The sequence below is a fragment of the Ammospiza nelsoni genome, chromosome W (assembly GCF_027579445.1).
Source record: "Ammospiza nelsoni isolate bAmmNel1 chromosome W, bAmmNel1.pri, whole genome shotgun sequence".
NCBI classification, from domain to species: Eukaryota; Metazoa; Chordata; class Aves; order Passeriformes; family Passerellidae; genus Ammospiza; species Ammospiza nelsoni.
This window is the reverse complement of record NC_080668.1, coordinates 3,135,593-3,151,252: the sequence shown is the minus strand read 5'-3', so window position 1 is coordinate 3,151,252 and position 15,660 is coordinate 3,135,593. Positions and strand designations below refer to the sequence as shown.

Here is a 15,660-nt window from a genome sequence, read left to right as displayed (position 1 = left end):
CTGCTTTTCCAAATGTCCGATTGAGTAATTAACTGTTATCATTTCAGTCTCTCACATGATGGTATTACAGAATTGAGTGTTTATCAGTAAGTATACTGGGGTTTTATGGCCAGGTTTTGGTAGCTTCTGGCAGGGACTTGCCAGAAGGGAGGAGCCCATGCTGGTGCAGGTTTCCTAGTAGGACTTGTGACCCTGTGGGGGATCCACACTGAAGAAGCTGTGCCTGAATGACTGCATCCCGTGGGAAGAGTGATCCACATTGCAGCAATTTGGGGAGGACTGTTGCTCGTGGGATGGACTCACACTGGAGAAGTCCATAGAGAACTGTTTCCTGTGGGAGAGACCCCACATTGGAACAAGAGAAGGACTCCTCTCCCTGAGCAGCAGCAGAAACAACTTGTGATGAACTGAGTATAATCCTCATTCCCTGTCTCCCTGTGCTGCTTGGGGGGAAGAGGTAGAGCTTGGGAAGCAGGGAGGGATGTGGGGAAGGTGTTTTTAAGATCTTATTTTACTTCTCATTGTCCTACTCTGATTTTATGAGTAATAAATTAAATTAATACCCCAAATTTGAGTGTTTTGCCTGTGACAGTATTTGGTGAGTGATGTCCCCCCAGACATTATCTCAACCCATGAATCCTTTTGTTTTATTTTGTGTCTCCTATCTGGTTACAGAGGGGAGTGACAGAGCAGTTTTGGTGGGTGTCTGGCATCCAGCCAGTCAATCCACTACAGTAAGAATCAGGGAGAAGGCTAAGAAGGCAGATGTCCTGGTGAGAGTGTTATAGATCACCCAAGTAGGATGAAGAGGCAGATGAAATATTCTGTAAGCAGCTGGGGGAAATCTTGTGATTGTTGGACCTTATTCTCATGGGAGACTTCAACCTACCAGATGTCTTCTGGAAATACAACAGAGCAGAGAGGAAACAGTCCAGGAGGTTTCTGGAGTGAATGGAAGAGAACTTCCTGACACAGCTGGTAAATGAGACAACCAGGGAAGGTGCCCTGCTGGACCTGCTGTTTGTAAATAGAGAAGGACTGCTCAGAGTGAAAGTCAGAGGCCATCTTGGGCAAAGCAATCAAGAAATTATAGTTTTCAATTATGAAAGAAATAAGGAGAAATGTCAACATAACTGCCACCTTAGACTTCTGGAGGGCAGACTTTGGCCTATTTAGGAGACTGGTTGAGAGAGTCACTTGGGAGGCAGTCCTTAAGGGCAAAATAGTCCAGGAAGGCTGGATGTGCTTTAAGAAGGAAATCTTAAAGGAGCAGGAGCAGACTGTCCCCATGCTGAAAGATTGTCCTGGGTTGACTATATGATGCTTTTATCCCTAATCGTCTCATTCTGTTTATGTTGAATAATAAGTTTTGCACCTTTAAGAGTGTTCCAGAGAGTGAAGGTGGGGAGAGAAGATGCGCGCAGTTTTGTTTTCAGGCACTGTACTCCTCCTCCACATTCCTCCTCCTGGACTGTTGTTGTCTGCAGACAGACAGCGGGACAGAGCTCTTCTTTTGCTTTTTAGTTAGTGTTAGCTAGCTGAGGCAAAGAAGTTCCCTGGACTGTTTTTTTTCCTTTTCTTTGGACCTCTTGAAACCTGCTCTGGACTGAACACCCAGGAGACCACTGGCAGCTGTATCTGTGGCCCACCGGGCCAGGCCTGGCCTGCGACAATTCCAGCACCGGAGGGACTGATCAGAGACTGAGTGAGCTGCAACCTGGGGACGGGGATTTCTCAGTTTGTCATCTCTTTTAGAGTGGCAAGGGGTCTCATTGTTTGATATTGTTTTGGTTTTATAGTTTAATAAACAGTTTTTTTCCACCTTTCTCCAAGGAGGTATTTTTTCCCTCCCGGACCAGTTGGGGGGAGGGGCTGATTGGATCTGCTTTTCCCACCAGAGCTCCTTTGGGGGATTCTTCCCCAAATTTGCTCTAAACCTGGACAAAGATGAACCAGCACAGAAGACAACTAGCATGGCAGAACAGAGAGCTTTGTCTCTGGCCACTGCTGTAAAAGACAACAAAAACTGTTTCTACAAATACATCAGCAACGAAAGCAGGGAGAAGAAGAATTTCCATCCTTTTTTGGATGGGGGGGGAAACATAATAACAAAGGATGAGGAAAAGGCCAAGGTACTGAATGTCTTCTCTGACTCAATCTTTAGAACGACCAGTTGTCCTCAGGGTACCCAGCCTCCTGAGCTGGAAGACAGAGTCAGGGAGCACAATAAAGCCTCCATAATCCAGGAGGGAATGGTCAGTGACCTGCAGTGTCACTTAGACCTCCACAAGTCGATGGGGGTAGATGAGATTGACCCAAGGGTACTGAGGGAGCTGGCTGAAGTGCTTACCAAGCCACTTTCAATCATTTACCAGCAGCCCTGGTCAACCAGGGAGGTTCTGGGTTGTAGCAGCCACAGGGTCTGCAAGGCCTCCCTGGCGGTTAGTTGCCTAAGATAAGAAATTCCTAGTCATGATGACTGGACCAAAAAAGCCCCTCTTCCACCTTCGGACCCTCATTATCTCTCTGTAAGACGATAGGTCATATTTGCCTTGACCCTTACTATTGGACTGTTTCTCAAAACTCCTATACCCTATATAAACACCCACTTCTGCCCAGTTCTGCAGAAGAGCTGTCACTGTGACCCTTCACAGAAGGTGCCAATAAAGACACTTTAGTGGAACCTCATGTGGCACTTCTCCTCTCTCTCCCTGCATCTGCTGAGGCACTTAGCAAGCAAAGAGCTGAAATCACTAAAGAGTTGAATTCACCAAAGAGCTGATCTCACTTAAGAGCTGAGCTTCTTGCTAAGACTGCCTGCAGCTGAGAGCCTGGCTGAGGGACCTGGACAGGTTGTGATTAGCAGGACTTCACTATCTGGACACCTACGGCAGCCGGGGTTGGAGAGACCCTGAAAACCCCGTCGTAATAAAACCGGGCAACTGGAAATTAGCAAATGTGACACCTATCTATAAGAAGGGTCAAAAGGGGGATTGTGGAGAGCCTGGTTCAAACATGGCTTAAAGAAAGAGGCCATGAAGGTATACAGCTGATGGAAAAGTAAAAGGCAGCTGTGAAGTAGCAGTTCCCAGGCTTGATTCTGTAAATAATTAGGTTCTCAGCCACCTTTTTTATAAACAGCAGGATTCTCAGACAGTCTTCTCATAACAGTCCTTGGCTGCTCTGGGAACAGATATGAAGGTTTTGAGAACTTTTCATATCACGGTGAGAACACTAGTTTTGGTTTCAATAAACAACCACGGGTATTGTAAACAAAAGGAGGGGTTAGAGTTTTCTCTGTAACCTATCGTGAGCTCGGATTTTGCAATATGCATGAAGTTAATTAACACTGTTATAAAAGGTGACTGATTTGATCAATAAATCGGAGTCGATGCTCATCAATCGGATGGTCGTCTCCCTTCACTTCAATAGGGGATCTGGGGAACAACAGGCCTGTCAGCCTGACCTCAGTGCCGGGGAAGGGCATGAAGCAGATCATCTTGAGTACCATCATGTGATACATACAGGACAATCAGGGGATCAGGCCCAGCCAGCATGGGTTTATGAAAGGCAGGACCTGCTTGACTAACCTGATCTCCTTCTATGACAAAGTCACCTGCTTAGTAGATGACAGAAAAGCTGTAGATATTGTCCACCTAGACTTCACTAAAGCCTTTGCCACCATTTCTCACAGCATTTTCCTGGAGAAATTGGCTTCCCATGGCTTGGACAGGTGAACTCTTCACTGGGTAAAAATCTGGCTGGATGGCCAGGCCCAGAGAGTGGTGGTGAATGGAGTTACAACCAGCTGGCAGTCAGTCATGAGTGGTGTTCCCCAGGGCTCAGTATTGGGGACAGTTCTGTTTAACATGTTTACTGAGGACCTGGGTGAGGGGATCAAGTGCACCCTAAGCAAGTTCACAGAAGACACAAAGTTGGGCAAGAGTGTTGATTTGCTGGAGAGGGATCTGGCTTTTGCTCATTCACTTGACAGTGATTTTTTAAGCAATCTCAAACACTCTTGTTCATAACAGTTGGCTAGATTGATGAGCTGAGGCTGACCACATGGAGTTCAATAAGTTGAAGTGCTGAGTCCTGCACTTGGGTCATGACAACCCCATGCAGTGCTACAAGCTTGGGGAAGAACCTCTGGAAAGATGCCCAGCAGAAAAGGTGTGGAAGTGTTGGTTGACAGCTGGCTGAACATGACCCAGCAGTGTGCCAAGGTGGCCAAGAAGGCCAATGACATCCTGACTTGTATCGAAAATAGAGAGGCCAGCAGGACTATGGAAGTGATTGTCCCCTTGTAGTTGGCACTGGTGGGGCCACACCCCAACTACTGTGTTCAGTTCTGGGCCCCTCACTTCAAAAAGGTCATTGAGGTGCTGAAGCACATCCAGAGAAGGGCAACAAAGCTGGTGAAGTGTCTGGAGCACATCTTGGTCTTGAGGGGAAGCCATAAGAGGAGCAGCTGAGATCACTTGGTCTGTTCAGCCTGGAGAAGAGGAGACTGAGGGGAGACCTTATTGCAGTCTACAACTTCCTCATGAGGGGAAGAGGAGGGGCAGACACTGATCTCTTCTCTCTGGTGACCAGTGACAAGACACAGGGGAATGGCCTCAAGTTGTGTCAGGGGAGGTTTAGGTCAGATATTAGAAAAAGGTTCTTCACCCAGAGGGTGGTTGAACACTGGAAAAGGCTCCCCAGGGAAGTGGTCACAGTACCAAGCCAGCCAGATTTCAAGAAGCTTTTGGACAATACTCTTGGGCACATGGTTTGACTGTTGGGGATGGTCCTGTACAGAGCCAGGTATTGGACTTGATGAGCCTTGTAGTTCCCTTCCAAGTTAGCATATTCTGTGATTCTGTTGTTTAGCCTGGAGAAAAGGAAGCTCAGGAGAAACCTTATTGCTCTCTACAACTACCTGAAAGGTGGTGGTATGAGGTGGGTGTTGGTCTCTTCTCCCAGGTAACAAGTGACAAGAGGAAATAGCCTCAAGTTGCACCAGGGGAAGTTTAGATTAGATATGAGAAAAAAATCTTTTCACTGAAAGGGTTGTCAAGCATTGGAATAGGCTGCCCAGGGAAGTGTTCGAGTCACCATCTCTGAAAGTGTTCAAAAAACCATGTGGATATGGCACTTGAGGACATGGTTTAGTGGAGAACATGGTGCTAGTGCTAGGTTGAAGGTTGGACTTGTGGTCTTACAGGTCTTTTCCAACCTTAATGATTCTATGATTCTAAAGAAAAAAACCCAAATACAGAGTTATTACATTTGACACTGAGATCCTGGACAAATGGTCTAAATTATAAGAATATCACACTATATCCAGTTCAAGGACCCAGAGTTTGGAGATATTTCACTAGGACTTGCATCTTCAAAAGCTTTGTATTACTGGGAGAGAGATCAACTTTGAAGCTAACTCTATGCATCCTACAATGAAGGGTAATCTTTGTCTCAAACATCCGCATACATATATGTATAAGTATACATGGTATCTTAAAATAAATAAAATCCACATATGAAAACAATCATAAAATGTGAGACTTCCCAAAGGTTTAACATCTCCAGAACACTAGTGCCATATCACTGAAATTGACTACCAAAGTTCAGCTGTTTGGAAATTAGGCACTGAAGGGGGTAATTTTTCCCCATGTATCAAGAACTACTTTTTTCATATCTAGAATTCAATCTCTACTTCTTGGAAGTATGCAATGAAGGAACTTTTTCATGCACTTATAAATCCTACTGCAACCAAAGGATTATTCCAGATATTCTAGTAGCCTACAAATTATGGCCATGACACCCAATCTCCATCTGACTGGCTTAATATTTTGTTAGTCTTAAGAATACAGCGGAAATTCCATACCCAACATGAATGTGGGATTTTGTCTTTAAAGGAGTGGCAGCCTCCATAAGTAGCATATGACATCTAATTCCAAGAGATGACTATGAACAGCACTGCATTTACAGGTATCAAAGACTTCAATCAGTGGGTCACTAGTGAAAACACAGAGAATAAACAGTAAACTATTTTATTGGGTTTTGGAAGAGGGGGTACTGCAGGGGTGGTTTTTGTGAGAAGATAACAGAAGCTGCTCATATGTCTGACAGAAGGGGAAAAATTGCTGCACAGCAGAAGTTGAAAGAGAGGAGTGAGAATATATGAGAAATAGCCCTGCAGAGACCAAGGTCAGTGAAGAAGGAGGGGGAGGAGGTCTTCCAGGTGCTAGAGCAGATGTATCCTCCATGCATACACAACTGTTTACAGCAAAAGAGAAAGAACTATACCAGTAATTCAGGTGGGCATTTTACCATATGAATCTAAAAGGTGAAACACATTTTAAAATCACCAAGAACTTTATCTAGTACAGCTGAAACCAAGTAAAAATATTCGTAACAAATATGACACATAAGCTTTTATATACATTAAACAATTGAGAATTTCAAGGTATACAGAATGAATAGAATCACCAGTATTCATAGAAAACACAAACAAACAAGTTTTCCTATTTTATACTTAAAGCTAGTAAATTAGACTGTCAGTTACAGACAGCTAGAAAGAAAATCCATTCTTATTCCAAGTACACATTGATTTTTGAATAAGAAATGGAGGAAGATAGATCTCATTTCCCTTCTATGGGTAGGCAGCCATATAATATCCTTTCAGATCTGCTTACTACTTATTGCTTAGCTGAAACAAGTTGAAACAGCATATATGTAAGCATATGGCTACTAACTACACATTACTCTCTTCCCTGTTCTCTGCAGCTGAAGTTTTCAGATGAGAATTTGTTCCTTTAGTATTTTCTCATTTCCAATAGTACTCTTCTTCAAATTTGAGACACGTCTTTTTTCCTCTACATAGAGGGCAACTTGCAACAACAAGAACTACTGGTATTAAAAATGCTTCAGGTATTGTCAGTACCCTTCTAGAAGCAGAATGTTCCAGCTGCAAAGAATACACTGAACATCTGGACAGATTTTCCAGAAACTAAACATCTGCCTCTCATGCTGTTGTTTTTTATAGGACCTAAGCATTTAAAAACTATTCTCTGATTTCTTTACAAGCATAGCTATTTCTAGAAGGTCTTTAGAAGCAACACAAGCAGCTAGCATCACTAACAACGCATTGCTTTTTTCTTTTTGGAAAAATTAAAAATTATTGTAATTCAGCTTTGGGCATGAGAGTTGCACCTCCTAAAGTAGTCAGACATAAGGTTGAATCTTGCCTCTCCTCTAAAACAAGTCAACTTTTCCTCCTTTATTGTCAAAGTTGAAAAGGCCCCTGGATCATCTGTTTTAACACTTTGTGGATTCATATCCAAAAACTAAAACTCCTAGTTTCTATCACATGTAAGATCTGTCCATCTGATGAACTTAATTCAAGTTCCATAACCAATGCAAATACTGTCTTAGTTCTCCTACTAATCCAGTATAATTTTTAAGGAGGAAAAGATAACACTGGGATGTAATGCAATGTTGTTTCTGTGAGAAGTATTGCAGGGATGGGTTTTTTCCTGTATTTATAAAGTTATGGACTAACTCAGTACATGTCTCTCCTGCAGTGACATAAAAAAAGGTGAACAAGATTTGGTAGAAAAGAAATCTCTCCTTTCTATTACCTTAATTTCCCAGGACATCAGCAATTAAGTTACGACTCCACTGATAAGTTGGTGAATTTTATTTCTTCCACTGGGAGCCTTAACACTTAATTCTGCTACACTGTAGATGGTCCAATCCCCTAATGAAGTATGCTAATCATAGCCCTCAGAAGAAGCAAGAATAATTTATCACACTGTTCAATTCTCTTAATACATTTTAGGAAAAATGTTATTCTAGCTTCTTTTGGAGAATAATAGAAGGAGATGATACTCAGCAGTAAACAACATTATTCATACAATCCCAAATCATTATTTTAAATGGTTATGCAAAACTATGCTTTAACTAAACTCTCAAGCATATTTGATTTTTTTCCAGCATTTTATTTTACTAACATTTCTGGGGAAAAGGTTACCAACTCAAACAAAAAAGAAAGCAACAGCTTGCATAAAAATGTCCATATTGTCAGTCTACAGGTTTCCCAATTATTCCTGAACTATTCTGTATGCTGAAGGCTTCAGAGAAAGATGCAAAGTGCATTCCCCCTCTCTGTAATATGTATAATTAAATAGCATCATAAATAAGTATGCCTGGAAGAGTCCTCAAAATTAACATCTACTTTAAATGGTTTTCTTGACAGAAGGATAAGCTCATTATAGTTGTCACACTGTGTTTTCTGTTAATTATATTTCTGTACTTTCCAATTATTTTTGAACAAGTATGCAGCCTAAAATGCTTTCAAATTTTGTAAGCATACTTATATTTTATCTTTCAAATCACTAATGGGATTTCAATGAAAACTAATCCAAGGACATGCCAAGTGTGGATTATCAGAACTCCCTAGTAGACCATGAAAGAAGTTCAGCTGTAGATTAGTCTTCTAGGTAGAAGAAACTAATCTTTCTAATGAAAACTACCTCTCAGTGTGTACCCATAATTTGCTTCTTTTTATATTACAGCTTCCATAAATGTTAAAGTAAGCAATGTTTCTGATATGAAAAAGGGTAGCTGACCAAAGAAACAAAGCAAATTTATTCCTTTTTAGATCAACCCAAGAGATACATTGCTATTTATTTTATATATAGTACAAGATAATGAAAAAAGTTTTCCTTCCTGATAATATTGTGAAAAATTGACTCACAGCATCTTCCTATTTATTCAGCACCTACCATCCACCAAAAACAGTCAATACAGGTAGATATTTTACCGGCCTTTCCTAAATCTCCTAGTATCTTGAAAGTAAAAGCTTTATTGCTGCAACCATAGAATCACTTGGGTTATAAAAGACCTTTAAGATCATTGAGTCCAAGTGCAAACATAACACTGACAAGGCAACCACTAAACTACATCCCTAAGTACCACATCTACATGTCTTTTCAATGCCTCCAAGGGTAGTGCCTCAACCACTTCCCTGGGCAGCCTGCTCCAATGCTTTATAACCCTTTCTGTGAAGAAATTTTTTCTAATATCCAATCTAAACCTCTCCTGGCAAAACTTGATGCCATTTACTTCTGTCATATCACTTCTTACCTCGGAAAAGAGACTGACACCTGTCTTGCTACAACCTCCTTTCAGGTCCTTTGAAGTCCTTTAAGATCCCCTCAGCCCCCTGTTCTTTCAGAATAAACAACCTTCATTCCCTCAGCCACTTCATAAGACGTGTGCCCTAGACACTTCACCAGCCTCGTTGCCCTTCTTTGGACATATCGTAGTATCTTAATGTCTTTTTTGTACTTAGGGGCCCAAAACTGCACATAGTATTGGAGGTGAAGTATCACCAGTGCTGAGTAGAAAGGGACAATTACTTCCCTAGTCCTGCAGGCCACACTATTTCTAATACAAGCCATGAGGCTGTTAGCCTTCTTGCCCACCTGGGCACACACTGGCTTATATTCAGCCAGCTGTCAACCAACACTCTCACATCCTTTTCTGCCAGGAAGCTTTCCAGACACTTTTCCTCAAGCCTGTGGTGTTGCATGGGGTTGTTGTGACTCAAGTGCAGGACCTGGCACTTCGCTTTATTGAACTTCATACAAATGGCCTTGCCCATTGATTCAGTCTGTCCAGATTACTCCTGTAGAACATTCCTACTCTCAAGCACATCAACACTCCTGTCCAACTTGCTATTACCTGCAAACTTACTGAGGATGCACTTGATCCCATCATCTAGCTCATCAATAGACAAATTAAATAAAACCCATCTCAATACTGAGCCCTGGGGAACCCCACTTGCAACCAGAAGCCAACTGGATTTAATGCCATTCACCATCACTCTCTGGGCCTGGATATTCAGATGCTTTTCTACCCAGTGAAGAGGACACCTGTCCAAGCCATAAACAGTTTCTCCGGAAGAATGCTGTGAGAAATGGTGTCAAAGGCTTTATTGAAGTTCAGGTAGACAACATCTGTTGCTATGCCCTCACATTAGAGATAGAAATGAGACATACACTCTTGTTCAAGCAGTGAGAGAGAAGCTCCAGTTTATTTCCACATCCCAAATTTATAGCGTTTTACAAAAGTTTCATGCTCAATTCCAATTGGTTGGTAACTATTTGTTACCCCATTTGATTGGTCAGTTCACCAGAGGTGCCTACCTGCCAACTAGAGTCTTTGTTTGCATTCTTCTCTTCAACAATTCAGGATAGTTTTCACAGGTGCAGTTAACAGTCACAGTCTCAGAATTCTTTCTCATGAGAATAACTAGATTTTCACTGTTACAGGATTCCATTCTCATGAAAGCTGACAGTTTTATCATGGGAACTTATCAGGCTCGCTGCCAGCTGTACTTAGCCAAAGTAGCAGGCCTAAGCCATGATTTTACAAAGCCTTTCTTTTATAGGGTTTTTACCTATATGTAACAAACATCCACAGCCTTTCCCTTGTCCACTAAGTGGGTAACCTTGTCATAGAAGGAGATAAGGTCAGTCAAGTAGGACCTGCCTTTCATAAACCCAAACTGACAGAACCTGATCAACTGGTGGCATGCACAGTCACATAATGGCACTCAAGATCATCTGTTCCATAACATTCCCCAGCACCAAGGTCAGGCTGACATGCCTATAGATCCTTGGATCCTCCTTCTAGCCCTTCTTCAACATAGGCATCATGTTTGTTAACCTTCAGCCAACTGTGATCTCCCTGGTTAGGCAGGACTCGTGATAAATGTTTGGAAGTGGCTTGGTGAGCACTTCGGCCAGCTCCCTCAGTACCCTTGCACCCATCCTGTCCCATAGACTAGTGCATGTCTAAGTAGTGTAGCAGGTCTCTAACCATTTCCCCTTGGATTATGGGGGCCCTACTCTGCTCCCCGTCTCTGTCTTCCAGGTCAATGGGCTGGGTAGCCTGAGAACAGTTGGTCTTATTCAAGATAGAGCAAAAAGCAGCATTGAGTACTTCAACCTTTTCCTCATCTTTTGTCACTGTTTCCCTTCACATCCAATAAAGGATGAAGATACTCCTTAGCCCTCCTTTTGTTGCTAATGTATTTATAGAAACAGATTTGATTGTCTTTTATAGCAGTATTCAGATTAAGCTCTAGTTGGGCTTAGGCCCTTCCAATTTTCTCCCTGCACAACCTCCCAACATCCATTAGTCCTGAATTGACTGCCCCTGTTCCCAGAGATGATAAACTCTTTTTTTTCCTCTCTGACTTCCAGATAAAGCTCTCTGTTTAGCTTGGCCGGTCATCTTCCGTACAAGCTCATCTTTCAGCACATGGAGATGGCCTGCTTCTGCCCCTTTAAGATTTCTTTCTTCTAGCACATCCAGCCTTCTTGGACTCCTTTGCTCTTCAGGACTGCCTCCCAAAGAATTTTCTCAGTCTCCTAAACTGGCCATTGAATTCTGGGATAGCAGTACTGCTGACACTACTCCTTACATCTCTGAGAATTGAAAACTATCATATCATAAGACTGCCTCCAACCATCACATCACCCACAAGTCTTTCTTTGTTCACAAACAACAGATCGAGAACCTTCTGAAAGGACTTAAAGAGCACAGTTGCCTGCCTCAAACACTGTCAAGGCCACAGAAGGAACTTGCCATAAGATAAGCCACCACATCAGGAACCTGAGATAAGCACAGAAGGGAGGAATTTTCAACAGGAAGGCACTAATTCCAAGCCTGGTAGAGGTGAGATCTGGTTAGCACATCCTGGTTAACACATCTCAACAAAAATTCCCCATGTGGCAAATTGCTGTGGGAAAGGAAGCAACTGTTCATACACATTATCACCCTAAGTTATGGGAATGGCACTTGTGACTACCCTGTGAATACTCAGAACTTGGACTGTATAAAAGTGAAACCCCCAGAACAACAACTCTGGGACCCCCACCACCAAGGAGCCTAGGGTGAAGAAGGACCAATGGGACACCGCTGGATTAATGGTAGTGACTGTCTTCTGCTTGACCCCTCTCTCTCTCTCCTTCCCCCCCCCCCCCCCATTTCTATTTCTTTCTATCTTTCTACCTCCCATTTACTGTTAAATTAAATCTGTACTATTGACTTCGGCATATGATCTTGTTTGCACCTCAATTCAGGCAGAGGCATCTCTCACTAATTGGATCCCAATACCTTCCCTAGTTGGCTCAGTCATGAACTGTGTCAGGAATTTACCTTTAACACACTCCCAAAACCTTCTAGACCATTTCCTGTCTGCTCTGTTGTATTTCCAGCAGACATCTGGTAGGTTGAAGTCCCCCATGAGAACAAGGGCCAGTGATCACAAGACTTCTTCAAGCTACTCATAGAATATTTTGTCTGTCTCTTCACTCTGGATGGGTGCTCTATAACTGACTCCCACCAGGATATCTGTCTTGTTGGCCTTGTCCCTGATACTTACTCATAAACACTCAACCCTTTTATCACTGTTATCAGGCTCTAGATAATCAAAACACTCCCTAATATACAGGGCTACCCTGTTCCCTCTCCTTCCTTACCCATCCCTTCTGAAGAGTTTTTAGCCATCCATTGCAGTACTCCAGTTGTGGGGGTCATCCCACCATGTTTATTGTCATAGTTTTCCTGATGCACAATGGCTTCTAGCTCCTTCTGTTTTTTGGCCATGCTGTGTGCATTGGTGCAGATGCACTTCAGTTGGGCTATTGATCCCACCCTTTTTAGGGGGAGATGTCCTAATTCCTATGTGACCATTCTCAGGTGCCTCTGTGGTTTCTACCACATCAATAACCCTAGTGTCTTTGCTGATGCATAGGTCGCCATCCTCTACCTCCACTGAGATGGCTAGGGCATTGCACTCATTAGGGCCAGGGCATTTAAAATGTGCTCTAGTGTACTCAGCACATAGTGGAGTCATCCAAAGGAACTTGCTAACACACTGTCCCTTAAATATTGAAGTGCTGCCACCAGGCTTTTCTCAAGGGAGCCTGGTTTCGTACCTTTCCCTCATCAAATCTAGTTTAAAGCTCTTTTATTGAGCCCTGCTAATTGCTGCACAAAGATCCTATTCCCCATTTGAGACAGGTTGTCATGGTTTTAAGGCCAACTGGAGCTAAAAAACCATGAAGCCTCTTGCTCAATGCCCTTCTTTTCCCCCCATCCCCTGGTCCCCCCGTCCTGTGGAATGGGGAGGAAAATCTAAGTAAAACTTGTTGTTGAGATACAAACAGTTTAATAATTGGAAGTAAAGAAAAATGCAATAATAATGGTAAAAAATAATGATAATAAAAAGGGGAAAAACAAGTGATGTATCATGCAATTGCTCACCACCTGCTGACCAATGCCAGACCCCTCCTTCCCAAATCCAGATTGGCTCCTCTTCCAGCTACCTTCCCCCAGTTTATATACTGGGCATGATGGTCTATCGTGTAGAATATCCCTTTGGTCAGTTTGGATCACTTGTCCCAGCTATGTTCCCTCAAAAATTTTTTGCAAACCTCCTCACTGGCAGAGTATGAGACAAGGAAAAATCCTTGGCTTAGGAGAAACATGACTTAGCAAAAACACAAAACATCATTGTATCAACATCACTCTCATTATGGATCCAAAACACTGCACTGTAACAGCTACTGAGAAGAAAATAACTCTAGCTGAAACAAGGACACAGGTGTATGTTGTCTGTTGCCAAAAGTCCTGGCATGGTGTAGACCAACCCACAATTAAAGAACCCAAAACGCTGCCAGTGACACCAGGCTCAGTGCTTGGTTGTCATAGTTTAGGAATGGTACTCCCCAATTCAGTGCCCCTGCCAAGACTCTCCAAACCACATGGTGCTCTCTCTTGCTCCCCTGCTTTCCCCTCCCCCTCCCAAAATGTAGATGTACTAGAAATGTAGATGTACAAAAAAAACCCAGGCTAATTTCTTCCCCTCCCCAAGCAAACAAACTGATCAGAGCCAGCTAATTTTTCCATTTGTGGAATTGCTAAAAACAAAACAAAACAAAAGCAAAAAAGGGATGAGTAACTTCACTTTCATCAAAAGAATGGTGTGCTTTGGTAATATTTTATTTATTTTTCATCTTTTGCTTTTTGTATAAAATGTAGAAAAAATATATTAGGAATATAACTATTGATGATATAACATTCACACCAGTATTGTGGTGTAGAAATTAGATGGTGTCTGTCCAGAACTTTTCAAATTGCTTAATCTTTCTTTGATGAATAGTTAGAAGTGCCTGCAAAAAGGATGATCGTCTTGGCTGGTCTAGTTCAATAGTTCACAAATTATGGCTTCTCCCACTGTACTGGGCTTTGAATAAGCTGGAAATACTATTGGAACATCTGATTAGTCTTCTTCATTCCATTTAATTGAATGCTTCTCTATATCTACCTACAATTCTGAAGAGAAAGAAAGGGAAAAAAACAAATACTAAGAAAGTCATATAACCCACTACTGAAGAAACCATACCAGCTATTCCAGACTTAAAACACTGAACCTGAAGACATGCAGGCTAATTATAAAATAAATAACAATGACAACACTACATGTTCACTAAACCGGACAAACTATCAATATGTCAACTGATGCTTACAATTAGCTATAGGCAAAAGATTCTGCCAAAATTAATAAAACACCTGTTTATCAACACAGAGGCAAAAATTAAAAGCACGAACGCAAAACTGAAGTGATGAAAACAGTACAGAAAAATGAAGGTAATAGAGATAGCAGTAGGAAACTACACACGCATACCTACAACAGCAGCTCTCTGACCACAGAAAGCAACACAAAACTTTACCAGGCCTTTCTGGGAAAGGCTGTGAGAAGATCAGAGAAAACGATGATAAATAATTCTTAGCTTGCTGCACCTGTTATTGTGAACACATGGAATGTGTTATGGAGATTTGTTTACCAAAGGGTAGAATCTTAATTAACTAATAGTGATGGTATTTTAATTTAGAGGACCAATTAGGTCCAGCTGTATCATAACTGTCTATAAAACAATGGATTTCTTAATAATAATATAATAATAAAGAGATTAATCAGCTTTCTGAGAATCAGAGTCAATACTAATTATTACCCAGCTGGAGGCCCACTACAGCAACACATAGCATATTCAGAAAGAGATGAGGGGGAGGGAACAAAAGAGATAATTTTCATTAGAGGTTTTAAATTTAGTCTCATGCTAAATTAGCTTTCTGAAATTCCCTCCTGGTTTCAGGGGGAAAAAAGCTACATGGTTGCAATTTTTAAAACTGTCCTAGGGTGATGTTATGATGCTTGTATCCCCAGTCATCTGTTCTGTTTATGCTGGATATTATGTTCTGTGCCTTCAAGACTGGCTCTGAAGAGTGAAGTTTTGTTTTGGCTTGTTATCAGCCTGCTCACTCCCCTACAGTTGTCAGGACAAAGAGACGGGGCAGTACATAGTGCTGCTTCTGCTTTTAGTTTTTTGGGCTTGCTTTCACTTTGCTCTTGCTCCTGCTTTGCTCTTGCTTTTGCTTCTGCTTGTTAGTTAGTTTAGCTAGGCAGTCTGAATGTTCCCTGGACTGTTTTTCTTTCCCTTTTCTTGGAACCACTCGAACCTGCTCCAGACTGGGACCTGGGAAACACCGAGAGTTTGCACCTTGTGGCTTGCAGCAGTTATCCCCAGCGCCGGAGGG

General features: G+C 42.1%; 1 protein-coding gene and 1 pseudogene across 3 annotated transcripts in view; one reads left to right on the top strand and one right to left on the bottom strand.

Annotated features, from left to right (window-relative positions):
* LOC132086114 (spindlin-Z-like) overlaps positions 1-15,660 on the bottom strand; it is a 100,790-nt gene that overhangs the window by 43,560 nt on the left and 41,570 nt on the right. The gene's annotated exons all lie outside the window — the stretch shown is intronic.
* On the top strand, positions 4,158-11,064 carry LOC132086097 (uncharacterized; annotated as a pseudogene).